Source organism: Schistocerca piceifrons, chromosome 3 (assembly GCF_021461385.2).
Source record: "Schistocerca piceifrons isolate TAMUIC-IGC-003096 chromosome 3, iqSchPice1.1, whole genome shotgun sequence".
NCBI lineage: Eukaryota > Metazoa > Arthropoda > Insecta > Orthoptera > Acrididae > Schistocerca > Schistocerca piceifrons.
The window spans coordinates 256343066-256355172 of record NC_060140.1 but is presented as its reverse complement, the minus strand read 5'-3'; positions in this window follow the sequence as shown (position 1 = coordinate 256355172).

Here is a 12107-nt window from a genome sequence, read left to right as displayed (position 1 = left end):
TTATTAAAAGAGAAACAGGTCAACCAAGAGCAGAGGAAGACAGTATTACCATCAAACTGAATGAAAACTTTACGAACAAAAAGTCAGAAGTTGAAAATATTTTTAATAATCATTTTCTAAATGTTGTGGATATAGTAGGATCCAGGTGTTCATTAGAAGATGCTAGGCTGTTAATGGAAGAGGCCATACCTATGCAATTTGATACAATTGAAATCTCACCCACTTCTCCCTCTGAAATTAGGAAAATAAATAAACTTGCTTAAAAGCAAAAACTCACATGGAATTGATGGCATTTCCAGCAAAATACTAAAAGCTTGTTCTCAACAGATAAGTAAGATTCTCAGCCACCTGTGTAATAGCTCTCTGGAACAGGGCATTTTCCCTGATAGACTGAAATATGCTATTGTTATACCTTTGCATAAAAAGGGGGATAGATCTGATGTCAACAATTACTGTCCAATCTCCCTTCTAACAGCTTTATCCAAAATTTTTGAGAAAGTAATGTATTCAAGAGTAGCTTCACATATCTGTAAAAATGAAGTACTAACAAAATGTCAGTTTGGTTTCCAGAAAGGTTTTTCAACAGAAAATGCCATATATGCTTTCACCAGTCAAATTTTGAATGATCTGAATAACCGAACACCTCCCATTGGGATTTTTTGTGATCTCTCAAAGGCTTTTGATTATGTAAATCATGAAATTCTGCTAGACAAGCTCAAGTATTGTGGCATGAGTGGGACAGTGCACAAATGGTTTAATTCGTACCTAACTGGAAGAGTGCAGAAAGTTGAAATAAGTAGTTCTCGTAACATGCAAAGATCAGCACATTCCTCAAACTGGGGAACTATCAAAAATGGGGTTCCACAAGGGTCAGTCTTGGGTCCTTTGTTGTTCTTATTATATATTAATGACTTGCCATTCTATATTCATGAAGAGGCAAAGTTAGTTCTCTTTGCTGATGATACAAGTATAGTAATCACACCTGAGAAACAAGAATTAACTGATGAAATTGTCAATACTGTCTTTCAGAAAATTACTAAGTGGTTCCTTGTAAACGGACTCTCACTGAATTTTGATAAGACACAGTACATACAGTTCCGTACAGTGAATGGTATGACGCCATTAATAAATATAGACCTTAATCAGAAGCATATAGCTAAGGTAGAATATTCCAAATTTTTAGGTATGTCCATTGATGAGAGATTAAATTGGAAGAAACACATTGATGATCTGCTGAAACGTTTGAGTTCAGCTACTTATGCAATAAGGGTCACTGCAAAATTTGGTGATAAACATCTTAGCAAATTAGCTTACTACGCCTATTTTCACTCATTGCTTTCATATGGTATCATATTTTGGGGTAATTCATCACTGAGGAATAAAGTATTTATTGCACATAAGTGTGTAATCAGAATAATAGCTGGAGTCCACCCAAGATCATCCTGCAGACATTTATTTAAGGATCTAGGGATATTCACAGTAGCTTCTCAGTATATATACTCTCTTATGAAATTTGTTATTAACAACCAAACCCAATTCAAAAGTAATAGCAGTGTGCATAACTACAATACTAGGAGAAAGGACGATCTTCACTATTCAAGATTAAATCTAACTTTGGCACAGAAAGGGTTGAATTATACTGGCACTAAAGTCTTTGGTCACTTACCAAATAGTATCAAAATTCTGACAGATAACCAACAAGTATTTAAGAAGAAATTAAAAGAATTTCTGAATGACAACTCCTTCTACTCCATAGAGGAATTTTTAGATATAAATTAAGAAAAAAAAATATTAAAAAAATAAAAAAAATAAAAATAAAAAAACACAAAAAAATAAAGTTGTTATATTAACTTAAGTATGTTGTTAAATTAACCTAATTATGTCATGTATTGGAAAATTCGACTCGTTCCACATCATTACGAAATATCGTATTCATGATCCATGGAACTAGTATTAATCTAATCTAATCTAATCTATTGATGACTCGCAAGCCACCACCGTTGCGCCAGATGGCCACAGTTGGAGGCAGCGACCAAAACTAGGTCTTGCTGTCACGTGTCATCAAGTGAAAGCCACACCAGAGAAGAAAGACATCAAGAAAAAGAGTGTTAAATATGAAGTCATCAGGGCCAGCGCTGACGAGGAGAAAGAGAAAGACCACAGTGACTTATAGCAATGCATTGTCAGGATTTCAGGATAATTCTCTTTTCAAGCACTTTGTTTAAAAGCAGTAAAATTTTTTCTAGGAAGTTAGTACATGTAATGGGAACATAGATTGTAAAGATCGTGACTTGTACAGAAGCACGTTGCTGCTATAATCATACCGATCCTCATCCCAAATAGCTTGTTCTGGTATGTCTGTTGTTAGGTTGGACAAAGCGGATGGAGCTATTTTGATACTTAACTTTAATCCATTAATGATGAACGTCGCTCTTGATGGTACATGATTCACAATATCATCAGTTCAGAATACATTCTTGAAGAATATGGAACCTTGCTAGGTCGTAGCAAATGATATAGCTGAAGGCTATGCTATACTGTCGTCTCTGCAATTGAGAGCATATGTAGTCAGTGAACCATCACTAGCAAAGTCGGCTGTACAACTAGGGCGAGTGTTAGGGAGTCTCTCTAGACTAGACCTACCATGTGGCGGGGCTCGGTCTGCAATCACTGATACTGGCGACACGTGGGTCCGACGTATACTAACAGACCATGGCCGATTTAAAGGCTACCACCTAGCAAGTGTACGGGTGTGGTATAAGGCCTCCATCCACCATGGGGAGGACCCCATGTTGACGTATGCGACGAGGTGGGGAGCCTAACAACGGGTGAGGCTGTGCAACCCGCACCCTGCCATTCGGACCGCGGTTAGCTAGGGAATGCCTGAAAACCTACTCCAGGGTGCACACCAACATGTGGTGTATGTGCCCATAGAGAGACAGGAAGGGTCGACCTCCATCGGGCCGGGGCACCCGACGGGCGATTACGACAAGACAACATATGGTCCGGAGCGGGCAAGAGTACCATGTCGGAGGACAACTTGTCACGGGAAGTGATCGGCGGCGCGTGAGTCAGGGGAGCACCTGACGGCTGCAGCAATGCGTCCACTGTGGGCATCACCAGCGGGAGAACAGGCTGCGGTGGCACGCCGCCTTGGGACAAAATGGAAGGCAGCATCGGTAACACCTGGGGCTGAGGCGAGCCAGTAGATGGGTCCCTGGGGTGCTGACCAGATGGCACCAGCCCTGAAAGCAGATGGCGAGCGGCAGATCCCTTGCGATGACAGAGGCGCAGCTGATTGAGATGCCGGCGCACCTCACCAGAGGCCCCCAAAACCAGATACATAGCGCGTCCAAGGCAGCAAAGAATGCACCCTTCAAGCCAATGCCGTGAACCTTGATAGTGGCGGTAGTAGACAACATCGCCTGGGGCAAAAGCAGGTGTCTGCCGCTGCACAGGAACCTGATGTGGCGGATGTAGCAAAGACATCAAGGTTCGATGATGGTGACCGTGGAGCAACTCAGCCAGCGAGCGACCATCTCGGGGCTGAGAGCGATACGAGGACAAAAAGAGCAATAACACGTCCTCCCGAGAATGCAACTCTTTCAACTTCAACATCTGTGACTTGAAAGTCCTGACCAATCGTTCAACGGCATCGTTTGACTGTGGCAAAAACGACGTGGACATCAGATGTTGAATATCATTGGCCTTGCAGAATGACTGAAATTCTGCAGACATGAATTGTGGGTCATTGTTGGAAACAATTGTCTGCAGAAGACCCTCAATACAAAAGATAGCAGATAACGCTTGGATGGTGGCAGATGATGTCATGGAAGACATCCGGACAACAAAAGGAAAATTACTGAAGGAATCTATTACAACCAACCATCAAGCAGTCCAAAATGGACCAGCAAAATCGATGTGTAAGTGGTGCCAAGGGAAAGTAGTGGCTTTGGCCATGCAAGGAATTTCTGCGGTGGTGTTGATTGTTGTTCGGTACACACCATCCAAGGAGAGCACATATTCGATTTCGAACCAAGTACAGTGGTGACGAGCAAGTTGCTTCGTTCTCACTATACCCCAATGTCCTTGGTGCAGAAGCTTTAAGACAGAGGACTGTAACGATTGTGGGACCACGACCCTGGACTGATCATTATCAGAACCCAACAGCAAAACACCACGCCGAACAAAAAGTCTCTCCTTGTGAGCAAAAAATCGGCGAACCAATATGTCCCTGATCCATTACTTTGACAAGGGCCATTTCGTAGCAACAAAACACAGAATGGTAGCAAGGACAGGGGCAACAGTTGTGGCTGTAGCTACACGACGAAAATCAATTGGAAACGATTCGACCACGTCATTGGTTTCCGAATCAATGAACATGCAAGCAAGTTCGGAGGAATCGAATGCCCTATCCTCAGCACCAGGCAAATGGGACAACACATTGGCATTTCTGTGCTTAGCAGTGGACCGATACAAGATATCGTAGCAGTACTGCGAGAGGAAAATAGACCAGCGAATGCATTTCTGTGCTGTACGTGGAGGTACAGGCTTGTTTGGATGAAAAAGCGATGTCAAAGGTTTGTGGTCTGTGATTATGGTAAAGTGACGACCATACAAGAAGTCATGAAACTGTGTTACACCAAATACGAGAGCCAATGCTTCTTTCTCAATCTGTGAATAATTTCTTTGTGCAGACGAGAGAAATTTGGACGCAAAGGTAATAGGGCGATCGTGCGAGTAATCTTTGTGCACAAGCACAGCACCGATCCCAAAATCCGATGCATCCACCAACAACAAAAGGGGCTTCTGGGATTGAATGGCATAAGGTAAGTATTGGAAAGCAACGCCGATTTCAACTGGTGAAAGGCGCATTCCCATTCCATCGTCCAGATGAACAGAACATCTTTACGACGTAAGCGATGAAGCGGAGCTGAAATGGAAGAGGCATGCAGTACATATCGGTGATAATAGTTTATTTTTCCCAGCACACTCTGGAGCTGCTTCAAATTCTGTGGCAAAAGCAAGTCTTGTAGGGCATCGAGGCGCGTGGGACTGGGATGTATGCCTTGGGCATTGAGTACATGTCCCAGGTATGGCAAGTCACTAGTAAAAAACACATTTGTCCTTCCGTAAACAAAGACCATTATGTCGCAAGACCTGAAATAATGTTCTGAGATTGGATAAATGTTCTTCTTCCATCTTTCCGGAGATCACAATATCGTCCAGACAGTTTGCTGCAGTAGGGACCGATGCACAAACAGTTTGTAGATATTGCTGTAACAATGCATGGGCGTATGCACACCCGAATGGCAGTCGTTTGAATTGATACAAACCAAGATGCATGTTAACCACCAAAACACGCTGGGATTCTTTGTCCACCGATATTTGCAAGTACGCAGCTGCTAGGTCCAACTTTGAAAAATATTTGCCTGGACACAGTTTGTTAAAAAGATCTTCTGGTCGGGGTAAAGGAAAAGTTGCAATCACTGGTTGTGGATTCACTGTTGCCTTGAAGTCCACACAAAGTCTCAATTTTCCCGAAGGTTTTGGCAAAATTACTAAGGGTGATGCCCAGAGAGAAGCCTGCACATGTTCAATTACACCTTGCGATTCCAAATCATGTAATGTTTTTGCAACCTGATCACACAATGCATGGGGAACATTGCGCACTCTGAAAAATTTTGGTTGCGCATTTACTTTCAGTTCCAAATGTGCTTTATAGTTCTTAATGCAACCGAGGCCCAGTGCAAAAATGTCTGCAAATTCTTCACATAGACAAGAAACACTGTCTGAAGGCACAGTCTGGTTCACTGATAGGACCTGATTTACTATAGACAAGTTAAACAACTGAAATTAATCGAAACCAAATAGTTCACTGCAGAAGAAGAACAAAGGACATAAAATGACACAAGTTTTGTTTGTCCTTTGTATGTTGCAAGAAGGCTGCACTGTCCCAACACTGGGATCTCTTGACCTGAATAGCTAGTTAATGTAACATTTGCAGCACACAACGGAGGTGTGCCCAGCTGTTTGTAAGTGTCTTGATTGATCAGTGAAACTGCAGCTCCAGTATCGAGATGGAATGGTATCACTTTGCAGTTAATGTCTAAGTCTACAAAAAGTTTATTTTCCTGCTGACAACAAGTGTGACTGTCCCGTGCAACGTGAACTGACACTGGTACAAAATCACTTGCGACTTGATGGGAGTTCCAGCGATGTCGACGCACACTATTTGTGGGACAAACACAGTCACTGTTAGAGAGAGTGTGGCACTGGTTGGAGTGCAATGAACAACATGAATTTCCATGGGCAAAGTTGCATGATCCTGAGTATCCACGGTTCGATTCTGATTCTGGCGCGAAGCAAAGGGCCTGGAATGGTTTTGAGTTTCCGATCTCAGCTTTTTCTGGCAAACACTCTGAACATGTCCTTTTTTATTACAATAAAACCAAGTAGCTTGGCATGATGGGCAATTCTCACGCGAATGTTTAGTAGCACACCGCGGGCATGATTTGAGCACTGCATTTGCTTGCCAGCGTGGCACACATGGCTGAGAGCCCAGCGGCAGCGGCGCGGCCGGGCACGAGGGCTGTTTACTGCTCCGTGCAGCTCGCCCGGCAGGCCGGTTAACCTGACACACTGCTGGCGAAGTTTCAAATGATTCCTGAGCAAAGTCAAGTGTTTCCTGCTGATCCAATATGTCCATCACTTGTTGAAGGGAGGGATTGACTAGTTTCAAAATCTGTTCCCTTATACGAACATCAGAAACGTTCTGTGCAATTGCATCACATGCCATACTATCTGAATATGGGAGTCCACATTGACACTCAAAAGCACAATCCCTAGTAAGGCCTTGCAAGGTTGCAACCCACTCCCGATTAGTCTGACCTGTCCTACGTTTTGTATGAAAGAAGGTGTACTGTTTGACAACTACATTGACTGATTCTTTTAAATATGCATCTAATGCAGACAAAATTTCTTCGTAGGACAGAGTTGCTACGCCGTGTTGGGGAAATAATTTGACTATCATGCGGTAAGTTTGCACTCCTACAGATGACAAAAGAAAAGGCTGCCGCTCGTTACTTTGAATTCTGTAGGTGGCGAGATGGAATCCAAATTGGTGTGAAAACTCCGTCCAGCTTTCCAGTGCAGCATAAAAAGGTCTGAATGGCGCTGCAACTGCATGTTGTGGCTGCGTTAGCAGTGGAGTGGCGGCTGCCACATCGTTTTGCATTGCATGTTGACCCTGGACGAGTTGTCCAAGGGCATCCAGTAATGCCTGCGTCTGCTGATTATGTAAGGCATAACATTCGGACAGTACATCTGGAGATTGTGGTGAAGACATTACACAATTAAATCAGGGCAGTATAGTTAAGAACACCATTTTAACTCGTCGCCAATGTTGGGTTGGCAGAAGAGCCAGCACAGTGTTACTAGAGGAGGCCGAAATGCACGCATTTTAGCTCACGCAGGCTGGCGTGAGGAGGGAAGAACTATGCTGACGTGAGGTCTGGAACATGGTAAGGAATTAGAATTCAGAAAGCGGACGTAGCTAGTTCGATACTTAACTTTAATCCATTAATGATGAACATCCCTCTTGACGGTACATGATTCACAATATCATCAGTTCAGATTACATTCTTGAAGAATATGGTGCCTTGCTAGGTCGTAGCAAATGATGTAGCTGTAGGCTGTGCTATACTGTCGTCTCTGCAATTGAGAGCGTATGTAGTCAGTGAACCATTGCTAGCAAAGTTGGCTGTACAACTGAGGCGAGTGCTAGAGAGTGTCTCTAGACTAGATCTGCCGTGTGGTGGCGCTCGGTCTGCAATCACTGATAGTGGTGACACTCAGGTCCGACGTATACTGATGGACCACAGCCTATTTAAAGGCTACCACCTAGCAGGTGTGGTGTTGGCGGTGACACCACATCTGTGATGCAAGCTTATAGCATTACTACTATTAACATTAATAAAATACAGTCACCCTTGAAATTGGCAGCACTAAAAGAATTCTTGTACGAGTCTGGGACAGATATCGCGTTGCTAAAAGAAGTTGCGATGACGGAATTTCGGATCCCAGGCTTTTTTGAAATTGTTAATGTTTCTATGGAAGCCAATATTGGTACAGCCATTCTTATAAGGGAAGGCATTCTGGTGACTGAAATTGAACGACTGGAATCAGGAAGAGTCGTAGGCATAAAATTTTTTGACGTGACTGTGCTTAACCTTTACGCCCCATCAGAAAATTCCCATAAATTGGATCGTGCGAAGCTTTTTCAAGATGAACTTATTTATTTATTGAGAAAAAATCCATGTTCTCTTATACTAGGTGGAGATTTTAACTGTATTTTAAACCATAAAGATCAACAACTACTTGCCACAGTTAAAAAAGTTAGTAAGTGATCTACAACTTAAGGATGTGTGGGAACTTCAGCACCTGGCGTCAGTCGAGTTCACGTAACTGCCGCCTGCTTCACATCTGCTGTGCAGCGAGCTACCTTAATTTAAGTATTAACTGTATTTTTCTTACTTGTCACTTGTTCTTCCGTGTGTTTTTGCTTTTAGGAAGCTTTAATTGCCAAGTGCTAGTAATAGTGTTCCACAGATTTCGTGTTTGTTTTGAATACAGTCAGAGAGTCCCTTTAGTCAGCCATAGTGCCAGTAGTGTCAGTGTCGTCGTAACTGCCGCCTGCTTCACATCTGCTGTGCAGCGAGCTATCTTAATTTAAGTATTAACTGTATTTTTCTTACTTGTCACTTGTTCTTCCGTGTGTTTTTGCTTTTAGGAAGCTTTAATTGCCAAGTGCTAGTAATAGTGTTCCACAGATTTCGTGTTTGTTTTGAATACAGTCAGAGAGTCCCTTTAGTCAGCCATAGTGCCAGTAGTGTCAGTGTCGTCGTAACTGCCGCCTGCTTCACATCTGCTGTGCAGCGAGCTATCTTAATTTAAGTATTAACTGTATTTTTCTTACTTGTCACTTCTTCTTCCATGTGTTTTTGCTTTTAGGAAGCTTTAATTGCCGAGTGCTAGTAATAATGTTCCATAGATATCGTGTATGTTTTGAATACAGTCAGAGAGAGTCCCTTTAGTCAGCCACAGTGCCAGTAGTGCTAGCGTTTGTTTTGAATACAGTCCAGAGACAGGTAGTGCTATATTCATTGTTTTCTACAAGAAGTGGCTAGCAATCACAGTTTAGTCAACAATCAGTGGCCTTTAGTGAATTAGCAGTCTAGTTAAAAGTTGATTAACTCTCTACAATAAACTGATTCCTTAGGATGGATAGGATGTGTGACTGCTGTGTATGGATGCAGGAGGAGCTGGCCACTGTTGGGCCAACCGCTCCCCAGAGGGAGCGGCGGGTTCAGTGGCGTTCGCGGCGCACGAGGGGGAGGGTAAAAGTGGAGGCTGGCAGTGTGGCATCGCCCGCTCTGCCTGTGAGTGGACATGTGGCTGCGCCTTCAGCAAGGTCCGAGCAGGCACACGGAGGGAGGGGTTTATTAATTATTGGGAGCTCAAACATTAGACGGGTGATGGAGCCCCTTAGGGAAATAGCGGATAGGTCGGGGAAGAAGGCCAATGTTCACTCTGTCTGCTTGCCGGGGGGTCTCATCCGAGATGTGGAGGAGGCCCTGCTGGCAGCGATAGAGAGCACTGGGTGCACCCGACTGCAAATTGTTGCTCATGTCAGCACCAATGACTCCTGCCGTCTGGGTTCAGAGGTCATCCTCAGTTCGTACAGGCGGTTGGCGGAATTGGTGAAGGCGGAAAGCCTCGCTCGTGGGGTGGAATCAGAGCTAACTATTTATAGTATCATTGCCAGAACCGATTGCGGTCCTCTGGTTTGGAGCCGAGTGGAAGGCTTAAACCAGAGGCTCATACGATTCTGCAGAGATCTGGGGTGCAAATTTCTCGACCTCCGCTATCGGGTGGAGAAATGTAGGGTCCCCCTGAATAGGTCAGGTGTGTACTACACGCCAGAAGGGGCTACAAGGGTAGCGAAGTATGTGTCGAGTGCTCATGGGGGTTTTTTAAGTTAGAGAATTCCCTCCCTAGGCCCGACAAGATGCCTCCTGAGACGTGGCAAGGTAGGAGTAGGCAAAATGCAACAGGGAATAACAATATTAATGTGCTAATAGTAATCTGCAGGAGTGTCTATAGAAAGGTCCCAGAACTGCTCTCATTAATAAACGGTCACAACGCCCATATAGTCCTAGGGACAGGAAGTTGGCTGAAACCAGACGTAAACAGTAATGAAATCCTAAACTCAGATTATAATGTATATCACAGAGACAGGCTGGACAGTGAAGGGGGAGGCATGTTTATAGCGATAAGAAGTGCAATGGTATCGAAGGAAATTGACAGAGATCTGAAACGTGAAATGATGAAGGTCACGGTTAAAGCAGGCTCAGACATGGTAATTGGATGTCTCTATAGGCCCCCTGGCTCAGCAGCTGTTGTAGCTGAGCACCTGAAGGATAATTTGGAAAATATTTCGAGTAGATTTCCCCACCATGTTATAGTTCTGGGTGGAGATTTTAATTTGCCAGATATAGACTGGGAGACTCAAACGTTCATAACGGGCGGCAGGGACAAAGAATCCAGTGAAATTTTTTAAAGTGCTTTATCTGAAAACTACCTTGAGCAGTTAAACAGAGAACTGACTCGTGGCAACAACATATTAGACCTTCAGGTGACAAACAGACCTGAACTATTTGAAACAGTTAACGCAGAACAGGGAATCAGCGATCATGAAGCGGTTACGGCATCGATGATTTCAGCCGTGAATAGAAATATTAAAAAAGGTAGGAAGATTTTTCTGTTTAGCAAAAGTGACAAAAAGCAGATTACAGAGTACCTGATGGCTCAACACAAAAGTTTTGTCTCAAGTAAAGATAGTGTTGAGGATCAGTGGACAAAGTTCAAAACCAGCGTACAATATGCCTTAGATGAGTATGTGCCAAGCAAGATCGTAAGAGATGGAAAAGAGCCACCGTGGTACAACAATCAAGTTAGAAAACTGCTGCAGAAGCAAAGGGAACTTCACAGCAAACATAAACATAGCCAAAGCCTTGCAGACAAACAAAAATTACACAAAGTGAAATGTAGTGTGAGGAGGGCTATGCGAGAGGCGTTCAATGAATTCGAAAGTAAAGTTCTATGTACTGACTTGGCAGAAAATCCTAAGAAATTTTGGTCTTATGTCAAAGCAATAGGTGGATCAAAACAAAATGTCCAGACACTCTGTGACCAAAGTGGTACTGAAACAGAGGATGACAGACTAAAGGCCGAAATACTAAATGTCTTTTTCCAAAGCTGTTTCACAGGGGAAGACTGCACTGTAGTTCCTTCTCTAGACTGTCGTACAGATGATAAAATGGCAGATATCGAAATAGACGACAGAGGGATAGAGAAACAATTAACATCGCTCAAAAGAGGAAACACCGCTGGACCTGATGGGATACCAGTTCGATTTTACACAGAGTACACGAAGGAACTTGCCCCCCTTCTTGCAGCAGTGTACTGTAGGTCTCTAGACGAGCATAGCGTAGCGTTCCAAAGGATTGGAAAAGGGCACAGGTCATCCCTGTTTTCAAGAATGGACGTCGAACAGATGTGCAGAACTATAGACCTATATCTCTAACGTCGATCAGTTGTAGAATTTTGGAACACGTATTATGTTAGAGTATAATGACTTTTCTGGAGACTAGAAATCTACTCTGTCGGAATCAGCATGGGTTTCGAAAAAGACAGTCGTGTGAAACCCAGCTCACACTATTCGTCCACGAGACTCAGAGGGCCATAGACACGGGTTCACAGGTAGATGCCGTGTTTCTTGACTTCCACAAGGCGTTCAGTACAGTTCCCCACAGTCGTTTAATGAACAAAGTAAGAGCATATGGACTATCAGACCAATTGTGTGATTGGATTGAAGAGTTCCTGGATAACAGAACGCAGCATGTCATTCTCAATGGAGAGAAGTCTTCCGAAGTAAGAGTGATTTAAGGTGTGCCGCAGGGGAGTGTCATAGGACCGTTGCTATTCGCAATATACATAAATGACCTTGTGGATGACATCGGAAGTTCACTGAGGCTTTTTGCAGA